This window comes from Pteropus vampyrus, unplaced genomic scaffold, assembly GCF_000151845.1.
Source record: "Pteropus vampyrus isolate Shadow unplaced genomic scaffold, Pvam_2.0 Scaffold64, whole genome shotgun sequence".
NCBI classification, from domain to species: domain Eukaryota; kingdom Metazoa; phylum Chordata; class Mammalia; order Chiroptera; family Pteropodidae; genus Pteropus; species Pteropus vampyrus.
In genome coordinates, this window is record NW_011888845.1 from 7,625,774 (window position 1) to 7,634,416 (window position 8,643).

The 8,643-nt window shown below is 35.8% G+C and overlaps 1 pseudogene; it reads left to right on the forward strand.

Moving 5' to 3' along the window:
- Window positions 1-527: 527 nt before the first annotated feature.
- Window positions 528-3,388, forward strand: LOC105292824 (annotated as a pseudogene).
- The last annotated feature ends 5,255 nt before the right edge of the window (window positions 3,389-8,643 follow it).

Here is an 8,643-nt window from a genome sequence, read left to right on the forward strand (position 1 = left end):
AAGATCACACAACTGGTTAGTGGCATTCTTCATTCATTCCTCTAGGCCATCTGGCCTGAATCTAAGAGTGGCATTGTTGAGCAACACAATTAATTGATATTTCATCCAAGAAAACCGAGTGCATTCTTTGTGCCAGACATCAACCTAAGGACTGGTGATACACATGAAAGAACCCTGATTTCATGGAGCTTTTAGTTTGTAGAGAAGAAATATATTAGACAACTATTGGGAGAAAATGTTATGCAACTGAAGTTATAAGTCCTTTAGAGCATTTAAGAGAATGTGAAAGTGTATTAGAGAAATCTAATCTGGACCAGGATATCAGAATGGCCTTCCCCATGGAGCTGAGCTTTAAACTCTGAGGATAGAAAGGAGTTCATTCAGTGAGGTAGATAGGCTAGGTGGAAAGCAAGAACAGTATGTGAGTATATGCAAGGCCCTAAGGCAGGAAGGAATTTGGGTTTCTCAAGAAACAAAGAGAAGGCCAATCTGCAGGAACATGATGTTTCTGGGGGCAGGGACACACTATGAGACAAGGTTATGTGGGCCAGGTATGTTACAAAGAACCTGAAGACATTAGAGTTTTAATTAGGTAAGTGACAGGACTGGATTTACACTTATAAAGAATTGGAAGATGGATTAAAGAGAGGCAAAAGTGGAAGGTGTAGATGTGATTATTGAAGAGTCGGCAAGAAATGATAGTGTCTTAGACAAACTAATTTATTTGTCTTTCTCTTTCCTAAGTGCTCTCCCACTCAAATCCTCTTGAACTCCAAGGCAGCATGTATCTCCTATCCTGGAAACAGCACAATCCACAAACCTTTATGGCATTGAGATTCGATTGTCTTTCAATCCTAGACAGTGGACAAGAGTCATAGAGAAGCGCTTCCCTGGGGCCTGAAGTATTTGTTACAAAAGTGGATGTCAAGAGTTAACAGGTCAGACTGTGCCAGTTCTGAGCAGATGTTCTTATAAATTTATTTTCCATAAGGTTGTGGTGCAGCTCCTCTCATGCAGAACTCATGCCAGGGGCCTCTCAGGCTTGGGTCTGGAAGTGGCCTTTGTGAGTAACACAATTTATTGTTCTTTCATCCCAGATAAATCAATTACTAAGTGCGTGCTTAAGCAACTGAATGGACCAAGTTGCTAATAAGGACAAGATTGTTAAATATAAGTCAGTTAATTGCTGAGGAACAACGATCATAAATGACTGCCTTAGACCTGCAGCCCTTCTCTTTGTTAATTGTATGGCAGATTCAGTTTTATATTAAGGATTCCACTGTGACGACTGACGGCAGGCGGTGACAGAGAAAACCCGCCCCTGTCCATATGGACAGTCTCAAAGGCCCCAGCCGGATGCACACACACCTGGGCTAGGCGGGTGGACCGCCTTAGCGGCAGTGGCAAAAAAAGCACAGTACTAAGAGCGTGTGAGGGTCTCCAAGATCTCGAGGTCCCTGCTTGCGGGCACAGGCATTTTATAACTGGAACCACTGAGAGGCGTGTTTGTATGCTCACTTTCAACCTCCTTTCCTGCAGCCTGCGCGAGGAGCAAGAAAGCTTCTCAGGCGGCCTGGGTGGGCGGTGGATGTGGAGTCGTGGGCCTAGAGGAACCCGGCCGGGAAGTGACGTCGTCACTGCCGTCATTGCGCACAGTGCCCTGGAGCGGCCTTAGGCGCAGCCCAGGTCACTGGCCTTGCGGCCTGCCAGTCTGCATATAGGCCCCGGAGCGCCTGGCCTACTTTGTTCTAGGCCCGTCTGGACCAGGAAGCACCCCCCCAACCTGAAGGCTAAGGATCCCGAGCCGCGGCCCATCCTCCCGGGAGCACAGCAGCGCAGTCCACCCTCCCCTCTGCCCGGCCCGTGGGCAATCACAGCAGAGTCTGAGCCTTAGGTTGAGAAGGAAGCAGCATGAGAGGAGGAAGGTGGTGGCCCCCAAGAGCAAGAGCACCACAGGGAGATTATTTCCCTGAAAGTCAAACTGTCGATCCAAAATTGTTACTAGTTCTGGTGATTTCATCTTGAAGGCAGGTGTAAGACACAAGACTAGACGTTTTAAAACTTTAGAAAGCCACCTAACTGGATCTAATATGTTGAGCAATAATTAGAGATAACTTAAAATACACAAAATGCAGCATTAAATTCTAGAACCTTCATGGAGGACGTTTCATCATGATGATATACAGATTGGAGTACTGAAGTCAGTAGCCCAAAGGAAAGAATACCCACTTCTGTCTAAACAATTGAAACTGATCCTGTAAGATTAAATTGGCCCCACGATGTTGTACCTATAATGAAGAAAACAAGAGTGTGAATCATGACTGAAGCCTGAAATTAAAAGGAAAATGCAGTAGAAATATCACTATAGCACATATCTGTCTCCTCTGTCTTCTGCTTCAAAAGTCTGTTGGACTTAAATGATTCAGTCATTTTGTTCAGTGACAATGATGAAAATAACAGGACTAACAGAAAAGAAAATATATACCCTGAATTAGATGATTAGCATGTACTTCCCTAGAACCATTCTCTGGAAAAGTAGAAGCAGCACTAGATGAAAATACCTACAGAGCAGAGCATGAACTCAGAACCATTCCAGCAGATTCAGAGTTAAACACAGTACCAATTTGATGTTTCTAATACCAACACACCTTTAAAATGTCACAAAGTGATATCTCAAGGAATTTTAGTCAATCTTCTATCTTTACATTGGAAGCACTTTTGAAGATGCCATTCTAAACTGTGGAAATGAATCAATAGGAACACTCTCCTGCCTATTAATAGAGCCTATAATTTTTTTGTTGAGATTTTAAGATATAGCTAGAAGAACCAGAAAAAGATCCTGTAGATATTACTTTAAATATCTCTGGCCTAATTAAACGTGAATGGTGTAATGTCTGAAAATTATCAGTAGTGTTTCTACAGATAGTACCAGCAGTTTAGCAAAGGCTGAGAATAAGCATACAAAGAATAAAAAGAGTTTGAAATAATTGCAAAGGAATAAATGAGTAAACAATTCTAGAAGAACACTATATTATTTTAATTTTTCAAACTGGCTTCGATCCTCTGGCAAATATGATATTTGAAATTATTATTACTAACTTTGATAAAAGAAATAACGTTTCTAATTTTTCTGTGAAAACTCTCTTTGAAGAAGCCAACGGCAGATGTGTTGCCTATTAAGGAAGCATCAAAGAAAGGTGTGTGCAAAAAGAAAATAAAATTTTTAGTGTGTCCTTTGAATCTAAAATACAACTTTTGAAACAAACCAGAACTCCACTGTTTTGATGACGAAGAAACTAAAGAGAGCCATATCATTTCCACTGGTCCTATAAAAAAAAAAAAAATGATAGTATATCAAGCACCTGTAACTAAGGGAGGCTGTTACTAATGAGGACCTATACTGCCTCATCATTAAAATAAAAACCAGAATTATTTTAGCGATATTATCACATATTTTTATTTGACATAAGTTAATTTTTCACTAAGCTTTTACCAAGTCTTTAGCTTTCTATCATACTGTATATATTTGCTTTCTGGTATCAAACTATCTGGGTTTTGAATTGTAACACAGACACTTATTGTGTGACATTTAAGAAGTTAATCTGTCTCTACTTGTTTCTTCATTTAAAAAATGGGAATAATTACATCTTTCTAAAAAGGTTGTTGTGAAAATTAAGATAATCAAGCCCTAGGAGAAGTTCCTGATACATGTGAAGTAGTCAATAAATGTTAGCCTAATGTTATTGTTATAGTGTTTTAAGCCTTTTAAAAAGATATGGGTTTTTTTAGATTAGGTAATAATTTGTTGAGCGAGTACAAAAGTATGATTTCATTCATTTCCTTCAATAAATATTCAAAGTGCCAAAATAAAATCATGTCACCATCACTGTCATCATCACATTTATTATTTTATGTGAGAGTATGCTTCTCGCTAATCTAAAACATCAAGATATTGTGGTAAAATTGAGGAGAATCAGAACTCTATCTCTCTTTACTGTGCAAAAGCAACTGTTATCTTATTAATCAAAAGATCATTAATAACCCCAACTCTCACCATAATATTTAAGGCACGATTTAATATAAACATGAATGGGGAGATATCAATTTAGTTTTGCCCACAATCAAGTCTTGTCCACAAATTAATGGTCAATTAATTCTTGTCTATAATGTCAAAACTGCAAACAATCTTATTTTATGGTGAAGATGTTTCCATAATGTGATATAGAGTATGGTAAGTCAATAATGGAATAGCCATGCCTAAATCTTGCCTGCTTCTTAGAAGGGATTTTAACACAAAATATCAAATTTACAATTCACCAAGAAGCATATGGCCAATATTGTCAAAGGAATTTATTATACATAAATATGTCTGTGTATTTTTTCTTTAAAAACAACAAAAGAATGGACTATATTTAGGTAAAATCTGACATTAATAAACAAGAATGGACAAAGATAGAACACACAATGTGAAGTCTTTGAAAAATTCAAAAGAACTAAGACCTTCTACAAATATCTCAAATTCTTAAATCAACTACAGAATATGAGAAGGCATGTTTTTTAGAAGGTTTTAGGATTTAAATTTGATAAAATCACAAGTGGATGCTTCTGATTTTTGTTTCAAGGGTCAAGCACTAACTAGTTTGTTTTTGTTGTTGTTTTGTTTTGTATTCTTTTGTTTTATTTGCTACCTAGAAGTCTTTGTCAAAGCAAGCACTAAAAGGTGATTTCCACATTTTCTAGGATACCAATGCATCAAACCATTTTTAATTTATCAAATGTTGACAGGAAATAAATGAAATTTCTCTTTAAGCTACACCATGAATTGTGATAACAGGAGGTGACCAGTATATTTTAAAACCCCTTCGTTCATCATAATCTTCTCTGCCTTTTAATTTCATTAATCTAAGCATGGGTAATATTTGTTCTGTTATTTTTTTCCCAAAGATAAAAATCAGGGATATCATCTTTTAATATTTAGTCCAGTGCATCCATTTTGAGATAATATAAGCAGAGGAGGCTTAACATTAAATAATCTATATTGCTGGTTCTTAGGGAGGAAAGTTGGCTAAAGTCTCCAGTACTGTTCCTGTATCTTCTTGTAAGGGGGAAGGCCCACAGACCTGCAATCACTCCAGGAAACGTCTCCTTTAGCTTGACATCAGTCCTGGTAGTCAGTGACCACTGGTGAACTCAGTCACACAGATGCATAAAATAAATTAAATCATCATCAAAAAGAGAACCAATCTGTACCCAGAATAGAGAGTGCACCTTGATTGCAGTGATAAGGGTTAAGAAAAATCCGTCAGATAAGCTCAACAGCAAACCCTGGCCTACCTTTTCACCTATCACCAGGAACAATAAAAAACCTAAAACACTGAATATTGAGAACTGAATGTTCTAACTTCTTTTGTAGTTGTATAATATAAAAACTCAAGTAAAGCCACTACATAAGTATCCTTTCTTTCATTATTCCAACTGGCCACATTTCATAATATAGGATGGATAATGGATCTCAAAGGTACAACCTGATAGCTTAAAATCTATCAAATTCATCGTTTCAGGTCTAGGACCTTATCTCAGATCTTAAAAGCTAAATTCATCCAATTTAAGGTGAAAGCTTACCGGCTTCTGGGTATAAATCTTGTGTAATAGATTATGTTGTTAGTGAGAGAGACAAATTAGGAAATTTATCAAGAACTTTCGCCATGAAGACAAGAAAAAAGTTAACAGATTAAAACCATATTAAGATTAAGGTACTATAAGTATAAAAGTAAAAGTTTTTTAAAAAGTAAGAACTAAAATCCCAATTAGAATTAAATATTAGGAGTTAAAAATAGTGATATAAGAGATATGAGATGGAAAGTCTCTATACCAATAGAATAAAAAGAAAGGAATGCAAAAGAGATAATGGATTTTATTAAATGTGAATTTGAAAACTGAAAATGTAAAAATATGTGGGATTAAGGTTTAGAAACAGAATTAAAGATTTAAAAAGAAAACTATACCAAAACTATAAGATAAAAGAAAAATGGGAAATGTATTTTTGAAACAATGAATATATCATTTTTGAGAATTAGAAAAAATGTAAGACAAAAAATAAGAATACACAATTAAAATAGCAGAAATAAAATATTTGAAATACTAATAATAATCAACCATCAATTTATTAGTGATCCTCTTCATCTGTTATGCACTATGGGGTGAATTAAAATTTCTACTTCTTCCTGTAGCTACTGTAATTTCTAGTTTATGAATATTGTTCCTAAGTAACCATTTGGGTTTTAACTTTGTCTCATTTATAAAATGGGGATGATAATAAGTACCTCTTCACATGGTTCTTGTAAAGCTCAAATGAATTAATTCTTATAAAGAGTTTAGAACAGTGGGAAGCCCAGATTCAAGGAGAGGGGAAATAGATTCTTTCTCTTAATGGGGGAGTAGCAAAGTCACATTGCAAAGGAGCATGTAAAATGGGATATGTGCCCATCTTTTGAGACCCAATCTACCATAGACGGATACTTAAGAAATCTGTAATAGTGGTCACCAGATGGAGTAGTTGAACACAAGGTATCGGATGGGATAAGAGGAAAAAGGAGAAATAATATGTAAAATTTATCTATTAAAAAAATCTCATGAGTGTCAAATAAAATTGCTTCAAAGAAGACATTTTCTTTGAAAAGTAAAACAAATATTGATTAAATGGGCATTCTTTTCCCCTTGGTTCCACTGGCTGCATTATTAATGCTCCTTAATCTCCATGCCCAGAGAAAACCTCACTTCAACTTGGGCTTTTGTTTCCTGACACTGTGGCTGAATTCCACCAAGGCATCCTCATCTGGTTAGTCCATTCTTTTGGACCCATGCCACAACACAAATACTAATATCACAGTATATGTTCATTCTAATATATTTTATATACTTCTTACATAAGCTGAGGCAAGAATTTAGAAGCTTTTATCATTTTCTTTATAAATATGTCATGTATATTCTTTATAAATAATATCTCATTTTTAGATACTATTAAATTATCTGTATGCTTAAATCAAATATATAAAAAAAACAAATATATTGGCACTTTGTGTTATTATCATCTGGGAAGATTGATACCTATTTGCCCTTTGCTCAGACAAAATTTTGAAAAGATTCCCTCTTTAAATCTTCATGGTTTAACTATGCAGAACTCAGGGCAATACTGTACTTCCTCTGCCACCAAAACATATCAAACAAAATCTCAAATATAAAGCCATAATAACTCTCATTTCTTTTCTGGGTAACAGATTAGCTGAGCCATGCTATCACTCCCTTGACAGTACTAGCCTCTATCCTTATAAAGTACTTAATCCTGCTCAGTTCAAAAGCCAACACTCCCAGGAGAGTGGTCAGAGTTCTGAATACATTCTAGGACCCATCAGTGTCACTTCAAGCCTGCCTCCCAAAGACCCCTGCTGACCCCAGTGCATGGTAAGATCACACATGTGTTTTTGATAGCTGGATTTCTGTACCATTTTTTTTTTCTTTTGGTCAGAAATCCTCTTGACAGGCTTCCTAAGGATGCCATGGAGAAAAATAAACAAGTAGAATAATCAGGCTGAAATAAGCAGCTGTTGTATAACAGAGTATGCCGTACAAAATCTATTTCCAGAAAAATCAGTCTGCAATAAAAGCCCACTTTGGTTCTTTTGATACAATTTGAAGATACACATGCATTCCTGACTCAAGTGGCATCATGTTATCTTTATTTCTGATATATTAAATGTTAATATTAACCTTCCAGTTTAAGTAGCCTTCTAAAATATATACCATGTTAATTAGAATACTGAGGGTTTTTTTTTTTTTAACTCATTAAGGGTGCTCTCTCAACTTTAAGGTGATAGTAAAAGTCATTAATATATATAAAGTATGACCATTCAGCAAGGAAAATTATCTCTATGTATGGCCTAAGAAATCTCATGCTTTCTTTTTTTGTGGTCACATCTACCACAAGTGAGCTACCATCCCTTCTATAGTAGCTATCATTTTGAATACTTTTGTTTAAGAGAAATATCATTATATCCAATACCTGGGCTGTATCAACCACTGCAGTGTATAATAATTTTCCCATATTTTCTAATAAGTGCATTTTACCGTGACAAATACTGCACATAGTGTTCAGTTACAGCAACCACTAATATAGCAATCTTTACATCATCTCCTAAACTAATCAAGATGCTTAATGGTTTTTTAGATAAATACCGATACAAAATCATGTATGTCCCAATAAACTCATACAGAAATGTTTCTCCTTTTCTTTCTTTTTGTCTTTCTTTTTTTAAAAAACATAAGCCTCAAAGTTAAAACAAACAAAGAAAAAAATCCATCAAAGTGTTCTAGAAAAAGAGCCACATAATCATTTGTTAGATCTAAATAATATGCATCTATTACCCTCCCCAGCTTAAGAATACACTCTTTAACAAACAGAGGAGGAAAAAATAAATAGGTTAATCAGAAGAAAGGTCATGCCTTGTCTGTTGTAATATAGTCTGACCACCCAAAGGGATTGATTTCTTAAAAGAATCCATATCCATGACTCTTATAGACATCCTGCCATTCTGCAGCCAAAACAAGGTAGCTGCACTTCTAAGGTCATTCAGAGTGCTTGAATCC